The 23446-nt window shown below is 43.9% G+C and overlaps 1 pseudogene; it reads right to left on the bottom strand.

Moving 5' to 3' along the window:
* Positions 1-643: 643 nt before the first annotated feature.
* LOC128941398 (dual specificity protein kinase TTK-like) overlaps positions 644-23446 on the bottom strand; it is a 50927-nt pseudogene continuing 28124 nt past the window's right edge.

Genomic DNA, 23446 nt, shown 5'->3' with positions numbered 1-23446 from the left:
ATATATTCCGGCATGCCCGCTCTTTCAATTGCAGCAGCAGCTTTATCAATAAAAGCGCCAAATGATTCCTCTCTGCCTTGCTTAATTCCCATATACACTGGTATCCCTCCTGGTTCCTTCACCATGTCTATTGCGAGTCTAACTAACCTCATAGCCTCCCGGCACTTCTCCTGACCTATTAAGGCTTGTGCCTCAGTACGAAGGAAAGGTCCCAGCCCCATAAGTTCATTAACAGTGACGCCATGCAGGGGGTCACCCGGCTGCCTTTGAACTGCCACACACTCACTGACAAGTGCCTGCCAATGAGCATTAAACAGCAATTGTTGATGTTGGGTAAAGATTAATTTAACTATGCCACGACAATCATTAACGAGAAGGATGCTGGTGTCAAAAATATAGTCGAGCATTTGCTTGGCTGGTTCGCTTTTAAATCCAAACTGACTAACAGTAGCTCGCAATTGAGATAACAGTTTCCAGTCAAGAGCACTGATTGTCGCCTGTATGCCGCCCTCAGCCTGAGGGTTGAAGACAACCGGACAAGCCAGCTCTCGAGCCGAACTTATCAGCTCTTGATCTCCCTTTTCAATTGCATCTTTGGCCAGGGCAGCCCACACATCTCGTCTTTCCCTCGCAATCATCGCCGCTAAGTCGTTTTCCGCCCCAGGGATCGACTGATTGCTGTTCGGGAACGGAGTATGCGTTTTTGGCCCCGGCTGCTGCGATACAGCAGATACGGGAGACTCAGAAGTGGTCTGTGTAGCCTGCGGCAAAGCGGACAATAAAGCACCCTGCGGAGCTTGGCTCGTTAGGGGGGGCTGCGAAGCGGGTAGTGAGGCGGTCTGTGTAGCCTGGCTTGTAGCCTGGCTCACAGCTTGGCTTGTCGAGAGAGGTGGTGAGGCAGGTAATAAAACCGTCCTCATTGCGGGGCCGAGAGGAGTCCCCGCCTCCTTATCAAACTCCCTATCTTGATCGTATTCTTTGTTACGATCGTGAGCGGCAGTAGCCTGGTGAGCAGCCCTTTTTCAGCCTGAAACTGCAACAGTTCGGTGTTAATGACCCGCCATAATTTACCCCACTTCTTAGCAGTTTTATCATCATCTAACGTAGCCTGCCACAATAAATCACCAAATTTACGCCATTCCGACAACTCGTGAACCGTGTGGGGATTTACAAAGATTCCCCTTTCCAAACCATAAGCCAAAAGACCCGGTAATTCTTTCTGTAAGTCTATCCCCTTAACCTGCCTTTTTTGCAGGAAAGCAATAAAAAGTTCATATGCGGCTTGCCTTTCCATACCTATATTGTAAGCGCGCGCTTTTCAGCTCCTCAAGGTTGCGGCCGCATGTATCGGCCAGGCCCGTCTTTACCGTCGCCCAGAGCACGGCGCGGATCGGCGGGTTGTCCTCCGCTTTTTCCTCCGCGCTTCTTTTGCCGTTCCGGCTGCAGTTTCGATCTTCGGAACCCGACCCTGGCTTCACTTCCCGTGGTGTTCGCTATCATGTTCGGGTGTCACCATATATTGAAGTGAAGGGAGTTCGATGCATCAATCGGATGGTCCTTCTCCCTTCACTTCAATAATCTTTCACTACTAAACATTCTAACCTTGGTCTGCATGAGCATGTACTACTACACAAAACAGAAAAAACAATTTACTTACCCTTGCAACTCTAGAAATAGAATTGGGAGAATTCAAGCCAACAAGCTGGCCAAGGATACATTTCATTTCCTCTGTTGCTCCTTTTGCATTTGGAACACCTGCAGGTAATTTATACTTATGGTGAAATTATATACGTTATCAGCACAAAAACTGCCAGAACAGTTTGCAAGAGGTTTAAGAATTAAAATACTGAAGTCTTTTCTGAAGCAGATGTAGGCACCAAACAAAACTGAGTCACACCAACAAGCTCATAGTACCTCTAAGAGTGAAGTGGTTTCTAATGCATAGTTAAAAATACTATTTAATAAAATGTATTTTAAAATAAATGTACCTGTTGGACAATGACTTTGAATTTGAACATAGGGATGTACCAGCAACTCCGAAACAGAAATTCTCTCTTTAGGATTTCTTATTAAACAGCGCTGCAAATGAAGAAAGAGGAAGAATGTTTTGCCTATAAATTATGAATTGTCCTAGAAATTAACAGTATTTACTTTGGTTGTTGAACCAAAGGACTTATGTAGCTGGTATTGAGCTGAAAAGAGACTTTAATATGGAAACTACTTTCAGAATAAGGCCTGTTACTACAAGTAGCAGTGAGCATCTCTCTGTGGAAAAAGTCTTTCAAGCACAACTCATTCAGTTTTATAAAATATGCTCTAAATAAAGAAATTACCATTACTTAAAACAAAAGGAACAGTTACCTTCAGCACATCTTGAAGATCCTTCTCAGCAATATCTGGGAACCCTATTTCATAGCTTGGATCAACAATAGCATGCATTTTATTGATGCGATTTGTTATATGCTGAAACGGAGTCCTTCCATATGTCATACAGTACAAAATGCAGCCCAGTGACCACGCATCGCTTTTGGGACTTATCTAATATTAAAAATTAAAAAAAAATTATTCTCTACTTAAGAAACCGACCCTTCAGTCAATTTATCATGTATTTGTACAGTTTTCATTGTGTAAGAGATCTTTGTTACTATTACACAAAATCACCAAGACAGCACGCCATTATCTACTCAGTAGTGTGGCTTCCTTCACTGATAATCCATAAGAAAACTCTTGTTCTAAACTATTTTTGAAAATCAACTTACTTGAAGAACTAGCTTAAAAATAAAGTTAGTCCTTAACAAGTCCAATTGCAGGATTCTAATTTCAGATTTAAAAATAAGCACAACTAAAAGCATACTAAATTATTTAAGTCCAGGAAATGGTAAGAAATCACTGCTATGTCTCCTAAGTGGAAAGCCACAATTCAATTCCCCTGGGTTTAAAGGATTCAGATCCACATTTCAACTATGTCACTCAGGCTGGTCCTTGCAGGACAACTTTGCACTTGTCCTTTTGAAGCTGAATTACTTCAAGAGAAGCACAGAGTGGGGGAGAGGGGGAAGTGGAGAAAGATGCATACAGAGAACCTAACTCCCAGCACAGTGGTTAGATTTCTGCTTAGATGAGCTGAAAAAATCTGCACTTTGCATGCAGTTTTAATTTAGAAGTACAAAAGGTAAAAAAATTACCATCCTTAAAAAAAAAAATCCACTTTTGAAATATTTTGTTCTCTATTTAGGAAGCCAAGATTTTATTTTATTACATAATAATACTTCCATTCAACTGTTAAAAAGTTAATCTTCATGTACATGCGAGTACATGTGGATTTTAAATACTTTTGCACCAAACCATGTAACCCTCAATTGAATTTTGACTGCCAATGTGAAAAATGCTTTCCCTTCAGTACTTTTCTCATCACTCACATTCCATTGCCCTAGTGATGTTATAAAATTTTCTACAATACACAATACTCTGTAGTGGAGAAAAATTAATAGGATACACTGAACTCATTTGTGGCCCTAAAACGCCCAAGCCTGTGCCTCTGTTTTACTTTCAATTTTACACAGTAATTGAGCTCTTACATTTTTCTAAACACCATCTGCCAAATGCTTTTGGGTAGTTAGGGAGATTAAGCTTAACCTTCCAACTCTGCACACCATCACAGCACAATAAATTCTCTTGTGTTCAAGTTTCAGTGGAAGATTTTGAAAAAATCTGAAGATATGATTGAATTCCTTCCTTCTTAACATGAAGGGAATAGGAGGAAAAAGATCATACTACCTTAGAACGAGGTTTGCCATTTTCTCCATAGGAAGACCTATCTTCTATTGCTTCAGGTGGCATATAATTCATTGTGCCAGTCTAACCATAAAAATGAAAAAATATTTTAAGTAAAACATACATTAAATTTCATTAACTTAATAAAACTTAGATTTCTGTCCCAAAACACTGAAAAGCATATTAAAAGTTTGTTTCTATTAAGGTTGAATGCCATTATTATTTTCTTCATTAAAACATGTAAAAAACAATATATACAAATATTCACACACACATATAAAACCAATCAGCATAAGATTTCAATAGTAGTTGAGGTTATTACAATCAAAGTTATCAGCAGGTACTATTGCATTTCACAGAAAAATGGACATCAATTTTCCAGAAGTATTTCACCTGAGAATCTTTAATGATACTTGTCACATCTGGCTGCATTTAGTTTGCAATGCCAAAGTCAATTAGTTTTAACATTCCGTCAACTATCAGAAAGTTTGCTGGTTTCAGATCACTGTGAATAATGCCTGTAAAAAAGTTTAAAGTAAATCCAAATTACTATCATAAGGTTTAGTATTACTCAATTCCTATAACCCTTGCACAGAGAGAAGGTACAGATTGGCTTTATTTGAGTCTCTGCAGATTTCACAAAAGTGCTTCCATTTTTTCCTAAAGAGTTCTTAACTTGCATGAATTTATAGTTAGAATTACTACTTAATCAAACCTGCAGGTACCCCAGAACAGCTCCAAGCAATTTGAGTTGCAGAGTTTGTCTCAGTTTGGGACAGACACTCCAGCTCTGTGGGCACATAGCCACACTGGATTGCTGCTCTGGAGCAGTTCAGTGGCCTGTCCATGCTTGTCGTTTTCTCTTTAATTAGCTAAGCAGGGAGTTAAAATAAAATTATATTGCTTAGTCTGATTAAAGGTACCATTCACTAAGGAATATACACAACTGACTTCTCACAAACTCTACTTGCACAATTTAACATGAGTTTTGGTTACTATCTACATAATCAACCAATCTATCTTGATATTTTACAAAAATCTATGGCTTTTTTCAAAACATCACATATAAGTATGCCTGTCCCGTTCTCGGCTGTTTTTAATGGCCTGGAAAGGCTCGGGATGGCCTTGGGGCAGGCCGCGCTCCAAAGGACGAAAGGAGTCTTCAGGTTTTTCGGTCTTCAGTGTTTAATAATTCTTATCTACAATATTTTCTCTCGGTCCGACAGAGGTCCGCACAGCAAGTCAGCCATGAGCACACTGACTGCCCTCGGGGCGGTCACTTATCTTTATACCCAAAACTACGTATAAGATATTTACCTTTTCTCCCCAATACCTTTCACCCTTATTGACAAGTGCACATTCAGTAAGAACCAATCTCAAAGTGCCACCACCACCACTGAAGATGGACGACAAGAAGAAGAAGAAGAAGGACAGGACACACCCTAATTCCTCCATCTTGTCTCCCTAGAACCCCCCTGTACCGAGATTCTAAAACCCGTGTTTCACACTATAATTAATCTATCTCTTCACCATTTATCCCCGTGTGATCCTCCCATCCTCATACAGGTGTCGTCTCCCGTGCAGGATCAAAGTCCAACCACCAGGCACTTCTGGCAATGTTCCAGGACCTCTGAGCCCCCCAAGGGTTGTCTCGGTGACTCGGCACATCAGGACTGCTGCGCTGAGTTCCCACATCTCCCCCTTCTGTTTGCACTAAAAACACTTCTTTTGCTACCTGACTCATGACACGCCTTAGACATACAAAGATGCATGGGATAACAAGTATGAGGACTAAGAGAATTATTAAGACATAGAACGCTATCTTTAAAATTCCTCTCCATATGGGAGAGATGTCAAAAAATTCTACCAGATCATCGATCCATGATCCTGTGATCTCGCCAAGTTTATTTATGCTGTCTTTTATTTTCTGAATACTTTCATGAATTGATCTTGAATGGTCCGAGAGATTCATGCAGCACATCCCTTCAAATTCTTCACACCCATGTCCATGAGCGAGCAGCAGATAATCGATCGCCGCTCTGTTTTGAAGAGTCGCCTGTCTTACACCACTGATGTCTTTTAACATGTCACTCAATGCAACAGACACAGACTGAGCATGTTTGCTCAACCAACAACCCATGCGGTCGATTTGAGTCAAGGCCACCCCCGATGCTGCTTGAGGTGAGAAGATTGCTGTAGCAACTCTCGCTGCCTTGGCCCAAGTAAATATTTCGTCATTGCAATCTGCCGCATAATGTTGTATTGATCTTTTCTCTTTGTGCTTTTTCTCTCTTAGCGATTTCAAATCTGGCGAAAACATTGAAATTTCCCCAATGCTGCATGGACCTCCCGTGGCATTAGCAGGAATGCCGTGCCAAATTCTGTCCCCGCAAATTCGAAACAAACCCCGTGGCAATTGCACTGGGACTTGGATCGATCCTCTGGCAGTTTTCTCTGTGTATTTGCACCATGCTGATGCATTTTTATAGAATTCATGATTGGGAGTCAAATCGATAATTTCTGCCTTTGTGACATTTGGAGTTTCGAACTGCATGCAGAGTTCCATTGTCATGGACCCAAAAATCTCCAATTCCTGAGGTTCTGTAGAAGCCACAGGAAGTAGACGTGTCCAAGCACACCACTCCTTCACAGGACCTTTAATGACCTGCGAGATGCTAACTGCGGAGTGCCCTGGAATTGGCCATTCGTCCACTGGCAATCCAACCATGCATGCTGAAAATGGTCTCCCTGGCCTCGAATGTGTCAGACAAATACTATCCAAATTCGCTGCTTGAGCTAAACCCTCCCATACATTTTGTTTTGGTTGATTAATAGGTAAATTTGCCCCATTGCTTATTGCAATGAATGAAAGAATGATGCATATGAGCATCATAAAACTCGTGATTTCACTTTTGTGCGAAATCATTGTTATGTTTTTCACTCAAGACCCCAAAGGAAAAATCCCCAAAGTCTTTAGTTCTTTTTATTTCTCTTCTGAGTCATCTTTTGCAGTCTGAATCTCGACTTCTGTCTGAGTACTCGTCTCTTTGTTTCTCGGATCAGCATTCTCCTGTTCTCGCGTTCGAAATGGCTTCACGTGTCGCGCTGAAACCCACTTCAGACCTCGATCTGTGGAAACACAAGCGAAAGCCTTGCCCCAAGTGATTAGTTTGAAAGGACCCTCTATTTGTCCTGTCTCTAGGTTTATGATCAAAACTAAAGGATTTTTCCTTAGCTTTGCCTGTGTGCTGTTTAGAAAATGTCTCACGATTGGTGGATTAGGTTCTGGGGATGAACTATTTAGGAAATTCAACACGTACAGCGCCTTATTTAATTTCATGTGAGGTGTTGCCTCTGGCTCACCCCTTCTTTGTCTGTCCAGAAGGGATTTCAGGGTGTGATGTGCTCTTTCAATGATTGCCTGACCTGTGGGCGAATGTGGAATACCAAACGTATGTTTGACACCCCATCTTTTCAGGAATTTGTCAATTTGGACCATTGTCTGTTTTTATCTCCTGAGGCACACCTAATGATGCGAATGCTTGCAGAAAATGCCGACAAGCATGGTCTGCTGTTTCCCCTGCATGTGCTGAAGCAAAGACTGCACCTGAGAATGTATCTACTGAAACATGAACATTTTTGAGCCTCCCAAAGGATGGATACTTCGTGACATCAGCTTGCCACAATTGAAGACTTTGCAGTCCCCGCGGATTGACTGCTCCTGTAGAAGAAGGTGGCTGCACAAGCTGACAGTCTGGACAAGCACTAATGATCTCCCTCGCCTGACTCTTTTTGAGACGAAAGGACTCCATCAGCGCCTGTGCATTCTGATGAAAGAATGCATGACTTAATCTTGCCTGCTCAAAAATGTCTGGAAGTGTTTGCGAAATGGGCATTGTCAACCTGTCTGCCCGAGCATTCCCTTCCGCTAAAAACCCCGGAAGTGTTGTGTGCGTTCTAATGTGCGTGATAAAATATTCTCTTTCCCTGCTTTCTAGCAATGTTTTCAAGCTCGTCAGATATGAGTATAAAACCTCATTACTGACTTCTTTCAAGAGCAAACCCTCCAATCGTTTGACCACACCCGCAACATATGCGGAATCTGTGACCAGATTGAGAGGTTGTTTGAACAACTGAAACGCTCGGACAACGGCTGCTAACTCCACGATTTGTGGAGAGCCCTGGACCATCTTTACATCTGATTCCCAATCCCCTGTTGTTGAGTTTCTCCACGTGATCACCGACTTGTGTGTCTTCCCTGAGCCATCAGTGAACACTATGATCCCGTCCAAAGGTTCTTCACTTATTCTTGGTTTCGCTCTGTAACATATTTGTGATTGCAGTATTCTATGCTGTGGAAAATGGATTGTGCAAATTCCCGGAAAAGCTAACAACGCGATTAATAAGTCTTTTGATTGTTGCATTGCCCTATCAAAATAGTCTTGGTTCAGAGGTAATCTGATGACTGAGAATTCCCGTCCTGCCATTGTCAGCAATCTCGTTCTCGCCTTTATGATGATTCGTGCTGCCATCTCTAAATCTGTGAGAATTGTCTTTGAAGGCCTGTGTGGTAGAAAAACCCACTCTATGATTATCAAAGAGTCTTTTTGTGATTCATCCCATTGGAAGATCAAACCATGGAACTGCGTTTTCTTCCCCAGCACTGCCAACTGAAAAGGCAACATTGGAACAAATCGATGTGCCTGCCTTTTCTGTATCACGTCTGTGACTTTCTCCAACTCTTTCTTCGCTTCTGGCGTGAGTGTTCTGGGAGATCGAATGTCTGTGTCTCCTCTCAAAAGATCGAGCAACGCTGGAATATCGCTGTTTGTGATTCCCAAAACTGGCCTCATCCAGTTGATCTCTCCCAAAAGCTGTTGTAAATCATGCAAATTGCTGATCTTTGTGCTGACCTCCATTTTCTGAGGTTTTATTGTTTTCTCTGAAATCTTCCACCCTAGATATTTCCAAGGTGCAATCTCTTGAATCTTTGAAATGCTAATTTCCAGACCTGCCTTTTGCACTTCTGTGATCACACAGTCACAAGCTTATTACAGCTCCTGTTGTGTTGACGCTGCAATGAGCAAATCATCCATGTAATGAATGATCTTCACCTTCGGAAATTTCTTCCGCGCTGGTGCCAAAGCTCGTGCCACGTACCATTGACAGATCGTCGGAGAATTTTTCAGTCCTTGTGGAAGGACGACCCAATGGTACCGCTGCAGAGTCGTTTCCTTGTTGATACTCGGAACTGAAAAGGCAAATCTCGGAGCGTCATCTGGATGGAGCGTAATACTGAAGAAACAATCCTTGAGGTCAATGACCACAAGCGGCCAATCTCTGGGAATCATTGAGACAGATGGAAGTCCCAGCTGAAGTGTTCCCATGTCTTCTATGACTTCGTTGATCTTCCTGAGATCATGTAACAACCTCCATTTGCCTGATAGCTTTTTCTTGATGACAAACACTGGAGAGTTCCAAGGGCTGTCTGTTGGCTTGATGTGTCCCTTCTGCAATTGTTCTTGGACCAGGTTTTTCAAAGCGCTCAACTTTTTCCGCTCAAGGGGCCACTGATCCATCCAAACTGGATTGTCTGTTCTCCATGTCCACTTCAATGTGGCAAGTGCCGCAGTGACCCCTATTAAAAATCCACTTCGACCTTCACGCCCCATTGTGCCAAAAGGTCTCGACCCCAGACTGTGATCGGCTTTTGGACGACAAAAGGACGAATGATCGCCGTCTTGTCTCCTGGTCCCGTGACAACGACGGAATTCTCACTTTGCAGACACAGAGAAGCTCCCCCTATGCCTGAGAGAGAACCCAGGGCGCGACCAAGCTCCAATTGCGTGGCCAAAAGATGTACGATACTACTGTGACATCTGCCCCTGTATCAAGCATGCCTCTGATTGCTATCGTCCTGTCTCCACATGTCAATTGGCACGTGAGTGTGGGTCGATCTCGACCTATGTGCTTCACCCATGTTGTATGTACTTCAACATATTCCTTCATAGGGAACCCTTCTCCGTCAAAGATTGACATGACTTCTCCAACTGCGTGTGGCGGCAAGGCGAAAGCTCTCGCAACCACAGTATTTTCCGGCACAGTCAATGGTGGACGAAGCGCTCTTGCCAGAACCGTCAATTCTGTATTTTTGTCTGCAGAAACAACTGTAGGATAAACAATAAGTCCAAGGATGCTGCATTTGTTTTGTCCAACTATCAAGAAATCTTGTTTTTTGTATGAATCTCCGCGGATACCCGTTGGTATCTCTGCATGATTTTCATCTAGAAAGCATACTGGTTTTGAAGCTGCCAATGCACACTGTGCCCCTGGTGGGAGGAGGTCTGGGTCGCTATGGAATCGACTGAGGGTTTTGCTGAGGGCATCTGCTTGTTGCTCACTGATGATTGCCCTGTCTGCTCTTGTGTCACCGCCAGTACTTGTGTCTGAGCGTGCTGGCGATTTACGGCCGCGCTCCTTTTCCCGTTTCCCGGATACGGTAACGGATTTCCTTCCATGTCTGTCTGAGAATAACATTCTTTCACAGAGTGTCCTCCTCTTCCGCACCGCGCACAAATTGGCCTTTCCGCTTTTTTGTGCTGGCTCTGGTGTATGTGTTTGTGGACAATTCTTTCTTATGTGTCCAAACTCCCCACATTTGTAACACCGTCCTCCTGGGAGATTGCTCTTCTTCTGCGTTGTTGCAAGAACTTTGTTGGTGTTCTCATTCTGTTGATGAAGTATTTTTTCCAGCATCTTTTCCAATGCCTTGTCTTCTGATTGTCTCTCTGAGTGTCCCTTTATTTGTTCTTCCCATTCCTCTCTTAATTCGTTCTTCACAATCGATGCGACATGCTGAGGTGTCCCCACCTTGCTGCATGCCTCCACCATCTCTGCCAAGGATGGCCGTCCTGGCATGGCACTAATGACCCATTGACAATCCGGGTTGGCATTGCCGAAAGCTAAGCTCTCCAAGAGAGGCCTCTTCGCTTCTTCAATCGTCACCTGTCGATCCACGGCTTACGTGAGTCGATCAATGAACGACATGAATGGTTCTGTGGGACCTTGCCTGATGCAAGAGAACGGAACATCTGGAGCTCCTGTTGGCGTAATCTGCATGATTGCCATTCGTGCCGCTTCTTTGATGTCACTTAACACTCTTCGTGGAAGCCGCACTGCTTGTTCCCCTGGATTGTCATCCGGAGGATGCCCTGCTAACTGCGCTTCTGTGAGATTCGTGTTTGGCCCACCTTGATATCTATTTCGCAACTCTGAAAGATACTTTCTCCACCTTTTTTTCCCAGACGAGATTCTGTGTCAGTGAGAATCATTGCCACAATGCTTCGAATATCATATGGTGTAAGGTCATACGTGGTGAATGTCCCTCTTAATAGTTGTTTGAAATATTGTGAATTGAGCCCAAAAGTTTGAGCCGCCTTCCCTAAGTCTTTGAGTGTTTCGTGACCCATCCTTTCCCATCTTGGATTCTGTCCCTGGGCATCATATGTCACCGGCATTGTCAAATCTCCTGAACCCGGAAATAAATGCTTGTCTTTTGCCAATGCTTTTCTGATGCGCTTCCAATCCATCGTCTTCACTGGATGCTGAAATTTCTCCTCTTGAGACTCCATTGGGATTTGCATGAATAATGGTGTTGTGGATGTCATCGGTGATTCGTTGTACCTCATTCTTTGCCTTGAGGTTTTTGGCCTCGTTCTTAAATCCGAAAAGGAAACTTGAGGATCCTGTTGATATTTCTTTTTTGCTGTATCAAATGAATGCAAGAAGCTTCTTGCTGCTTCCGCTGCTGACAGCATCCATGCCGGAACACCTTCCTATGCTGTGATCCGTATGAAGTCTTCTCCTTGTTGCTGTGCTTCATCTGAACTTTCATCGTCTTCGCGAAATCCCGAAGTTGAAGGATAATCCATTTGTTGCGTTGTCATTGTTTTCTTAGATGTACTCTTCTTTTTATATGTTGTTGGAAAAAATTGCTGCATTGTTGCAGTCTCGCCACGAGATGGCGCTGTGGCTCCACCGAACAGATCCGGCATGTCATGCACTTTTGTCATCCCCCCACGAGGTGGCACTGTCACCGCACTTCGTGGCTCGGATGACGGCATGAATTCGACTGCCCCTCGTTCGGCCGACTGCCGTGTCTACGATATTGTTTGAGACCGAGGCTGCCTGGCTTTTAATTCATCTGACAATGGAGATCGAATACGAGAACGTCTCCCTTGAAGGGAAGAGGCTTGGACTCCAAAGGTTTGGATTGAAGGCACCGGGACTTGAGAGGGGGTGGAGCCTCGGGATGTGGAACCCCAAGCATGGCCTGTCCTTGCCCGAGATGTCACAGGGGACCAAGCCCGTCTCTGCCCGCGCTCTGCTCTCCGCGCATGCGTGCTTTCGGAGCCGCTCCCCGTCTCTCCCGAGCTGACGTCACTCTCTCCCTCCCGTTCCGCCTCTGAAATCTCTTCCCTCTGATCTGTCCCTGACTCTCTCTCCACCTCCTCTGACGCTGTATCCACTCCTCCAACCGGTGCGCGCAGCCAACCCCCTGCCGGCACCCGGGCCCGCTCCACGATTCGAGCCGATCTCCGGGTCCCTACTTCCGGGTCTGACGTCACAACCGCGCGTCTCCTGCGTCTCTCTATGGTGGCCTTTTGGGGCTGTGCAGCCTCTCCCAATTCGCTGCCTGTGTCTGACGTCCCCACACTGGTTTGAGACCCCCCCCCAGAGGTTCTGCAAGCCTTGCCCTTCACGCGCGTCTTTGGCACGGTGCCAGCTGGAGCAGCCGCCGTTCCCAGCGTTGTTTCCACGAAAGCTTCACCAGAACCCGTGTCTCCCATTACCTCCATACTCACGCCCCCCCCCCCTCAGCCTGCACCACCGCAGCTGCGCCGCCCTGCTCTGCCACCGCCACGCTGCCGTGCCCGCCACGAGAAAGCGCTTCCCTCGACCCCTTTTCTCCCCCTCGGACTCCCCCCTCCGACCCTGCCGCTTCTGAGCCAGAGCCTGAAGTCCCTGTACTCTCTGGGGTTTCGGGACGTTTTAGGGATTTCTTGGGCTTTTTGGGTCGTGGGATTGGAGGCAATGACATTGTTCCCTGCTCCCGTTCCTCGAGAGCTTTTTCCCCCTGACTAGCTGGGGCCAGAGCCAATCTCTGCCTAGAGCCTTGCTCTCCTCCCCCTGCTCCTGAGGGACCCGCAACATCTTGTTGCCTTTCCAGTCATTTTGACTGCACAGAAATGCCTTCCAACATTATTCTTTCTGGAGACAGCAATTTTAAGGCTGTCTCGTCTTTTTTCGTGGCTAGGAGATAGAGGTGCCTATTAATTTCTTGCCAAAACCCTACTTCGAACAGACGCGTCTCTGAAAATGGGTAATTAAGTCTCACCCATAATAAAAGCTCTTTAAGCTCCTTCTTTGGAATCCCAACTGTGTATGTCTGTGCCACGCCTTGTAAGGCGGACAAAATTTCCAGCTGTTCCTGGGAGAGTGTGCCCCCCATGTTCTTAATTTTGACCTTCTCACCGAATCTCTGTCGTCAGAGCAGTCCGAAGGCTCCCGATCTCCATCCAGCAGGTCACAGGAGATGGATCCAGAGGCACCTTTCTGGTTCCGATCCCGGCTGTTCTGCTATGAACTTTCTTCGGCAGAAGCTGAGAGGTGTAATTCTCAGTGACTGCTGTCTTTTTCAGACTCTGTCGGCCGTTTTTTTCTTCTGGCTTCTCTCCCCAGGAGTTATCAGTGCTCTCCTGGGAATTTGTCCAAATCCGGAGCTGTCCTCTCGGCTCTTCAGGGCTAATACCCCCCCTTGGTGGGAGTAGCCCACCCAGCGGACGACAGTTGTCCCGTTCTTGGCTGTTTTTAATGGCCTGGAAAGGCTCGGGATGGCCTTGGGGCAGGCCGCGCTCCAAAGGACGAAAGGAGTCTTCAGGTTTTTCGGTCTTCAATGTTTATTAATTCTTATCTACAATATTTTCTCTCGGTCTGACAGAGGTCCGCACAGCAAGTCAGCCATGAGCACACTGACTGCCCTCGGGGCGGTCACTTATCTTTATACCCAAAACTACGTATAAGATATTTACCTTTTCTCCCCAATACCTTTCACCCTTATTGACAAGTGCACATTCAGTAAGAACCAATCTCAAAGTGCCACCACCACCACTGAAGATGGACGACAAGAAGAAGAAGAAGAAGGAGAGGACACACCCTAATTCCTCCATCTTGTCTCCCTAGAACCCCCCTGTACCGAGATTCTAAAACCTGTGTTTCACACTATAATTTATCTATCTCTTCACCATTTATCCCCGTGTGATCCTCCCATCCTCATACAGGTGTCGTCTCCCGTGCAGGACCAAAGTCCAACCACCAGGCACTTCTGGCAACGTTCCAGGACCTCCGAGCCCCCCAAGGGTTGTCTCGGTGACTCGGCACATCAGGACTGCTGCGCTGAGTTCCCACATATGCCCACTGAATTTCAGTAGGTTTTGCTGTTTGCTATATTTTTGGATGTTCTAGTCCTAAAATAGATGATGCTTTCTTCTACATGTACTACTCTTCACTTCATTATTATATAGGAAAAGATCCAAGTCTGCCTCTCCCTTATACTATACAGACAAACAGAATATAGATGCTATAGATGCATACACAATTATATAGGCAAAGAGGAGAGGAAGGCCTGAAGAACTCTAGGAGAAAGTTGAAACACTTTGTCAAAGTAAAGATGGCAGAGCTGTCAATGTAAAAGCTAAGTATGGAGAGACTGAGTGGCTAAAATTTGAGTCTAACAGAGAACAAGTGGGAGTATACAAGGTAGTCTAAAACAGAAAATATTTTCTGGCTGTTGAAAGAAAGCAGAAAGCATTATATAAACAATGATATTTGTGAGATCCTTCCTGAGTTAGCCATGTCTGTCTCTGGATCAAGATTTACCTTGTTTTTTTGCATCACTGCTTTTTTTAAAATACAGCAAATACTCATCTTTGAAGATCACTAAGATTATACCAACATTAAAAACAATACCATCTCCAAAATTAAAACAAGAGTCATGTTATCTGCCATGTATCCTACACAAATACCTAGAATTATTTAAGAATACCATATTCATGGATTGTGTGAACAGCTTCCAGCATATTTTTCCAATAGCTCTTTCGTTCCAGTGGATCCATCTTTTTTTTCTTTTTAAGCCAGCTATTGAGATCAATATTTCCACACTCCATTACCATGTAGATATGTTGATCAGTAATTTCACTAAAAATAAAACATGTGTGTTAAAAGTGAAGGAAATATCTTTTTACAGTGAAACACTGATTAAATAAGGTTAGTATTTGCTCACTAGCCAAAGGCGGATGATCTTATCACTATGTTGCTGCAGTTTACTCAAATGAGCAATTTCATTCTTATAGCTCTCAACAGTCTGTTGATCAGCTTCCTCTAGGTTCACATATTTGACAGCATACAGCTGCTTCTTGTCATTCAGTACTTGAAACACCTACAAAACAGTGTCAGTTAATAACTTCATTTATCCCTAATTCCAGTGTACCACAGTCCTTCATCTCAACTCAGCCTGAATACCAAAGTCTACCTTTTCAAAAGGAAGAAACAATATGAAGAAATTCATACAAGCCAGCATGAAAAAAATCAAAGACACCAGTTACAACAGAAACAACCCTCTATCAGAAGTTATCTTGGTGCCACATTGTATTTCACCAGGTGTAGTACATCATGAGTCTGCAGTGTTCTTAAGATAAAGATTATGAAATAACACTCTCAGAGATAAAGGTTTGATCTGCCCTCACACATTCACTTTGTCACACCATGATCATTTGGAGGCTAGATCACATGGCACATTAGAAGAGGTTGAGAGCACAAAGTCTCATTTAGTCTTGAGAAGGCTGCAGGAAACCCTACATGCAGTCTTCAGCTATTTAAAGGGAAGGTATGACAGACTCCTCTTGAACCATCCAAGTATGAGATGCAACAGACATAGCTAACAACAAGGAAAATCACAATTGGATGTTTTGATTTTTTCACTGTCATATTGACCAACAGGAAAACTGCTTGTCCAGATAGGCTATGAAATCTCCATCCTTGGCAATATTTAAACACAAAACTCCATGCATACCCTGCTCTATTTGAGTCTTGTCTTAAGCAGACTATGAGAAAGTGACACAAGTCCCTGCCATCCTACCTCATTCTACAACCATACACTGGAAACAGAGCTCCTCTTTCTGGAGTTCCCTGCTGACTGCAAGCTGGCTAATATTAGTCCAACTGACAAGAAGGATGGGAAGGCAGACCCAGGAAACTACAAACTTGTTAGCCTAACCTCAGTTGCTGCAAAATTTACAGAGACTATCCTACTGGGTACAACTGAAATGCAATGATCAGACAGTCAACATGGATTCACAAAGGGAAAGACCTCTAAGTAATTAGTTAAATTAGGCATCATTAGGACACATCCTCCTAGAAGCTCTGCTAAAACACATGGAGAACAGGAAGGTGATTTGAAAGAGCCAGCACTGCTTCACCACATGCAAGACTGTCTGATCAACCCAGTGACCTTCTGTGAGGGAGGGACTAAATCAGTGGACAAATGAAGAGACAGAGATGTCATCTATCTGGACTTCTGTAAGGCCTTTGACGTAGTCCCCCACAATATCCAGCTAAACTGCTTATGCTGTTAAGAAACTAAGGAACTATAACAAGCCCAAGAGATTTTGCCAATATTGTTTCCCAAGCTGCCATGACCCCAAATTTCCATGTAAAAAGCATCTCACTCACCGCTTCAGACATAGCTACAACTCTACTCCTCACACAAGTTACACAAGTAGTTAAGAGATGGCCTGTCTCCCTCAGGCTCTCAATCAACTTTACAAGTCACCCATTTCCCAACAGTGTAATCACACTGCTCTAAACAACAGCCTCTCACATTAGGATGTACACAATGCAGCACATCTCTTACAACAGAACAGCTGATTCTACCAGGAATTTTAATGCTTACTCTACCACAGAAATTATCTTCAAGAGCAAAAAGTCTAAGCATGGCACACCAGCAAAGTTCTAGATTCCCTCGGTCAAATATTGTGCACATGTTAACACTAGGCACTCATTAGGTGATTTCAACATTTATAATAGATTGTAGTACTGTGTAAATGAGTGACTGCCTAAAAGGATAAAGGAGATCCTTACCTTACTTGAGCCTCCACTACCTATTTGCTTTAACACTGTATAAACTCTTCCATTGATGACAAGGCATTCATGTGAAGGTACAGAAACTGGAACCTGTGCACACATAGAAAAGGTTAAGAAATAAATATTGGTACATGCAACAGAACTTGAGAGCTCTACTTTTATTACATTAAAATGCTTTAAGTTGTCTTGCTCTTTCTGAAGATGATAAAGTTGTTTAGAAGCAGTAAAGAAACTCCAAATGAAAGCTAGATCCCCATACACTGATCAGCATTTGGCATGTAACATCACTGCACTCATGTAAAAGGTGCAATGCTCCTCACACTGGAAATCAAGGAAAGGGTCTTCTTTAATAAGGCTTTCCAGATCATTAGAGACACCTCCCTCTTTACATCTAACGTCAGAAACTACATTATCTGTGGAGAGCCATGAAGGTATACAGCTGAGGGAAAAGTAAAAAAGGTAGTTGTAAAGCATTTCTCAGGCTTGATTCTATAAACAATTAGGCTCTCTCAAGCACCACTTTATAAACAATAAGATTGTCAGACAGTCTTCCCATAACAAGCAAAACACTCTGTCTGGGAAAAGATGGCTCCCTGGGAACAGATATGGAAGTTTTGGGAATCTTTCATATCACAGTGGGAACGTTGGTTCTGTTTTAAATAAACAATTATAGGTATTGTAAAACAAAAGGAGTGGTTAGAGTTTTCTCTGTTAACCTATCGTGAGCTTGGATTCTGCAATATGCATGAAGTTAATTAACACTGTTATATAAAGTGGCTGATTGATCAATAAATCAGAGTTTGATGCATCAATCGGATGGTCGCTTCTCCCTTCACTTCAATAATTATCCAAGAGACTTTCAGTCTCAGCATGAAACTTAAGAGCTGTACTGAAACCATCTACCATTCTTTTTGAAGCTAATAGCTAAAAGACTGCAGTAGCGTGAAGTTGAAACAGCCTGCATTGCCCATATCTGCTACACCAAGCCATAGAAAGGCCTCAAGTTTGATTTATTAATTTATCAATACTTATCTTCTTGTAGGAAGCTTGAACCTAATCCCCAGTTTTATCTACAATTGGGAAGGCTCCTACCTGAATATGCAACACATCTAAGGTAACCCATTTTTACATTATGTCAGGCCACAACAAATGTATCAAAATTTGTGAAATCTAAAAAAAAAATGGAGGAGAAATGCAATCTTTTGCCTCCCTCAAACTCATGATTTTCAACACGCACTGCTTCTCTTTAATGGTACTGTACTGGGTAATACCAGTGTAAAAGCACTGCAGAACAAAAATAGAGGCTCTAGTTCTTCTCTCTGTCATTAAGACAGACCTGAAAAGGCTTAGATTGCTTAGAAAAGGCTTAGACATAAAGGCTCCAGCATTTTGACAAAACTGAACTGATTTTTCAACATCTGACTTAGGTCATGTAAATTGAGACATACCCACAAAGCAAGTTATTTTAGGAATACTAGACTACTTTCCATTACTCCTCCAGGAAGAGGAACAGTAACTTCAGATGAAAAAAATACATACACACATTTATTTTACCCAAAGTAGTTCCCAATGAAAATATGTGCTAAAATGACAGAAAATTGTTACCTGCAAGCCAACTTGATTTTGAAATGGAGTTGCTAAAGTATGTGGTAAATAATACGGGAACTGGCTGTAGGGAGTGGAAATTTGACATCCTGGCAGAAACTTGTCCTTTACAACTGGTGTGCCGAAACTAACAAAAAAATAAACAGTATCTGCATTAGTTGTATTTTCTAAGATTATTTTAACAACAAAGTTGAAATCTTCAATGTTTCTTGAAAGTTAAACCCTAGTGACTAGTAACAGCTCAAGCCTCCACTCAATAATTATCATTAAGACCACTTCAACATCGTCATTTAGAAGTCCTTTTAGAAATACACTGAAACTATAACAATACTTCACAAATACTTTTAAGAACACAAACTCACTATCTTCAGATAACAGCTGGCACTTGCCAGCAACTGAAAAGTGAAGGAACTATAAAGCTAGAAGAACTGACTCTAAGAGTTTGAGCCAGTTACTCTTCTCCAGCTTATTGTTATTTATTAAAAAACTTTTTAGATTACCTATTTTTTAGAGTAAGCATATTAAGACAGACAACTTCAAAAACTCTCACTATTGCCTTGAAAGCTTTACCTACAATGTGTATGAGCAGAAAGATCACTGATTTAAGAAAAGGAAAGATTGTAAAAAATCCTATGTTTTTTTTATTTGTTCTCCTGATGTGTCTCTTTAGTTATATTTCTAAACACACTAAATTTTTCCCCAGTTGTATTTACAGAAACTAATGCCAAGATCAGAACTGGAAAAAAATGTATATAACTAGGATTTATTTGGTAGAGTAAAATCACAGAAGTAAAACAAAAAGACAAAACCAGTCCAAATAGAGAAATAGGAACACTGAGCAATTCTGCATATTTAGCATGTACAAAGTAAGTAAAGAGAATTTATTCAAGGACTATTATCACATTCCTTCATGAAATTATGTGGTGCATGCCCTACCTACAGTCTGAATTCTGCAGTTGTAGAGACAGAGGTCCTACCAACAGGAACAGTACTTACTCAGCATACAACCTTGACCTATATGATTCATCCTAGAGACTTATGAAAACAAAAAGTAATCACATAATTAGAAAGATTTGCCAACACAGGCATAGGGGTTTATGCCTTATTTAAGGTAACATGGATAAACAAATGCTATAATTTCCTAACATAAGTGCTTAATTCTGCAAGCTTCTGGATTTATCCAAAAGCTTTTAAAAAAACCTCAGATACTTGCATCATGGGAAATAAACTGATATATCATTATCAATCTAAAAAGCCTCCCAGTCACATAATTTATCCAAAAGAAAGTGTCATGTAGCAGGGATCAGTGAAAAAGGTAAATGCTCTACTAGGGACTTACTGATTTGATGGCAAATATTCAAATGCTGAAAAGCTGCCCAAAAAGGCAAAGGCCCCTAAATGCAATCTGAATCTCAAAGTCAGGCACTTCACAGAAGCACTTGGAATATTTGCTATCAAACAGAAAAATTTAAACCCTGTAAAAATCTGCTTAAACCTTTCCAGAGATCAACTACCACCTTATAGTAGGCTTACCAGGCCATATAATCATTAGATGTGGTGCTTGGTGTCCCATAAACGTGCAATGGGTCACTTTTCTTAGAAACAGCATCTGATGGTGATGATCGTCTTGTGTCGCAGACATTTTTCACAGAAATCCTTTCTTTCAGATTTCTGTATCTTCTGGGAAGCAAAGGGCCCCAGAAAGAGAATGTAAACAATTGTTATCAGCTGCTGTGGAATGCAACAGGGGGAACCTTGATTGGCTCATTTTCTATGTTTATAATTAAGGGCCAATCACCAGTGCAAGCTAGGGGACTGAGTCCCTGGACACAACTTTGTTATAGATTCTTTCTTGCTATTCTTAGCTTAGGAGCAGCCTCTGCAACTTCTCTCTTTATTCTTATTAGTATAGTTATAATGTATTATATATCATATATCAATAAATCCAGCCTTCTGATCAAGAAACAAGATTCCCGTCTCTCTCTCACCAGCAGCGACCCACTCAGGACGCTGTAATATCTGGTGACCCCTCGTGTCAGAGCAAAAATTAATTTGATAAGACCAGAGGAGCAAAATTGCTGCAATGGGTAAAAATCCTGTATGTGTAGCATTTGATGGTTGCTTTGAAGTGACCACGGAAGTGGATTCAAGCCAGGAGCTGAAGAACTGAAGATCCTGATTTGGACAGAGTTTACAGCCAAGGCTGACCACAAGTGAACCTTCTTCTGGAAAACCTTCAGGAAAGATGATAGAAAAGAGCAGCAGACCTGTGGAGCTGGCCAGAGCAAGCTGGACTCTTTCAAAAGGTACTGTTCACTTTTCTATCCCTGAGGATTCAGCCCTTCGTAGCTTGTGGCTTTTCGTATGGCAGACACATGCCTTGCCGGAAGAGGTCCAGTTTACTCCGTCAGAGGAGAAACTTATTGCCCTCTGGCAACACTGGTGTAGAGAAGATGGGTTTTTTTTTGTCAGCGACAGATCTCTATGAGTTCTTTCGATGGGCAAACCTTTTTGGGTTCTTTACTGATGTCCTGTACGCTTTGGATGTTTTTGTCTGGGAGTGCATGGACTCGATTATTCAGTTCGTCTACAGTCAGGGACGTCTTTTGCCTTCTATCTACCCAGCATTTATAAAGCTTTTCCCAGTTCTGAAATGCAGAGCAGTGTCTTTTCAATGGATTTCTAACTGTTATGGGCAAGCTCCGTTTCCACCGGCCCTGGCAGAAGACCCAGTGGGGGATGACTTTCGGCTTCCCAGCCCCCCCTGCTTCGCGGCGGGGGGGGGGGGTGAAACTTCGCAGCGCGAAGAAGTTTTTTTTACTCTTTCTCCGGAGCATGCTCAGATGGAGTTTTCTCCTTCCCCCCCTTCTCTCTCTCCGGGGGGATGGGAGGAGGCAGCGTCGCTCAAGCCACAGCCGGCCTCTCAGACTCCGCCTTCAGACATGGGGGCGGTACCGGTCTCTGAGGCCTCCCCGGCCCTGCCAGCGCCGCCTCTCCAGGAGATCCCGTCTCCGCCTCTCCAGGCGGTCCCGCCCACGGCTTCACCGGCCTCCCCGCGCCTGCCAGCGCCTGTGTCCGAGACTGAAGAAGAGGCACTTTCGGTGGTTGAGCTGTTGCTAGGCAATGATGACGACGCGTCTCCAGCCTCCGGCTCAGCGGAGGAGGAGATTCCATCGGCCCCTTCGCCGCTTCTCCCGGCTCCAGCGCTGCCTGTGTCGGCTCCACTGTTGCCCGTGTGCACTCCGACGGAGACTGCGACTGCGCCTCCGCAGCGGACCCCAGAGTCAGCGGCAGAAGACGGTGCCAACCCCGTGCCGTGCCTGCCGCCGCTTTCAGAGCCAAGGGACGCAGCAGAAGTGTGTTCCCGCGCATCCCCGCCGCCTCAAACCGAGACAGTCCCTGTTCAGGATGGTGCTGAAAATGGCGCTGAACCCGTGGGACCCTCGGAGCAGCCCGCGGCTGCGCCTACACCCAGTGTGATTTCCCACCCGAGTGTTTCGGGTTGTCTCGGGGCTGCCCCTGCTGGGGGAGCTGGGACAGGGGAAGAGGGTGTCGGTCTCTCCTTCCGTGGAGCGGGGGCTGCCTGCCAGCTGACTGTTGCGGCAGTCCAGCTGCCTGTTTTTAAGATCAGCATTCTCGGCGGTTTGGGGGGTGGTTTTCGGGGATGGTCCCATGGCGGCTCCCATCTCTGCTGCCTCTCTTGTGTTCTAGTGGCATGGGGGGGCAGGTGCATCCTGAGAGCCCTGCTTCTGATCCCCAGCCCGAAGGGGATGGGGATGATGCCACGGGGCGGATGAGAGACAAACCCAATGCAGTGCAGGGGAAGATGGCACAGTTGGAGGAGACCATAGTTGGTTTGCTGTGGGGAACAAACATCTCCAGACCCCAGATGGGATTTCTGGGGAAGGCTTCTATTTCCCTGCTGCTGGCATGCCTCAGTGGTTTTGGGGAAAGGAAGCATCTCACTACCCGCTTTGGCCTGGGCCATTGGGCTCAGGAAGTTCCTGGGCCGAGCCCACTGCGTGGCCTCCTTATGTTTCTGGGAATTCTGGTTTGTCCTACCGGTCCTGGTCCCCCTTTGTGGGCCAGTTTTGGGGTTCCTGGTCCATCATGGGCCAGGGCCCCCAGGGCCTTTCCTTCTCTGGCACTGCTCTGCTCGGCTGCTGCTCTTTTGTTTTTCGATCAAAAAAAAAAATAAATTTAAAATTAAATAAAAAAGATTGAAAATAGCGGGCAGCAGCTATGAAGCACTGAAGCATTGAAGGGCCAGAAAAGGACATTCTAAAAGTTGTTCAAATTGTTTAAAATTGTGTTATGACTGTCAATGGTTTTTTGATAACTATTGATGGAACTCTTTTTGCAGCAAGTTTGTTTTCAGGACTAAAAAGGACTCTCAGATGTCCAAAAGAAACAACTTCAGCTGATGGACTGTTCCTGAAACTCAGCTGCATGGACTTGAATTCTCTTTGCATTGTTTTTTGCAATTTTCTTAGATTGTAGGATTGTTTTAGTGATTTGTTAGTATTGTATATTTTACAGGTGAAGAAATTTCCTGTTCATTTCACATCAGCATTTTTCTTTTATTTTATACAATTTAGAAAGGTGAGATGTCGTAGACATTTTTCACAGAAATCCTTTCTTTCAGATTTCTGTATCTTCTGGGAAGCAAAGGGCCCCAGAAAGAGAATGTAAACAATTGTTATCAGCTGCTGTGGAATGCAACAGGGGGAACCTTGATTGGCTCATTTTCTATGTTTATAATTAAGGGCCAATCACCAGTGCAAGCTAGGGGACTGAGTCCCTGGACACAACTTTGTTATAGATTCTTTCTTGCTATTCTTAGCTTAGGAGCAGCCTCTGCAACTTC

This window comes from Melozone crissalis, unplaced genomic scaffold (assembly GCF_028551555.1).
Source record: "Melozone crissalis strain CALT ecotype California unplaced genomic scaffold, PUWL_Pcris_2 ptg000035l_1, whole genome shotgun sequence".
In the NCBI taxonomy this organism is placed as follows: domain Eukaryota; kingdom Metazoa; phylum Chordata; class Aves; order Passeriformes; family Passerellidae; genus Melozone; species Melozone crissalis.
Note: the sequence above shows the minus strand (reverse complement) of the source record. Positions and strands in the feature narration are given on the sequence as shown.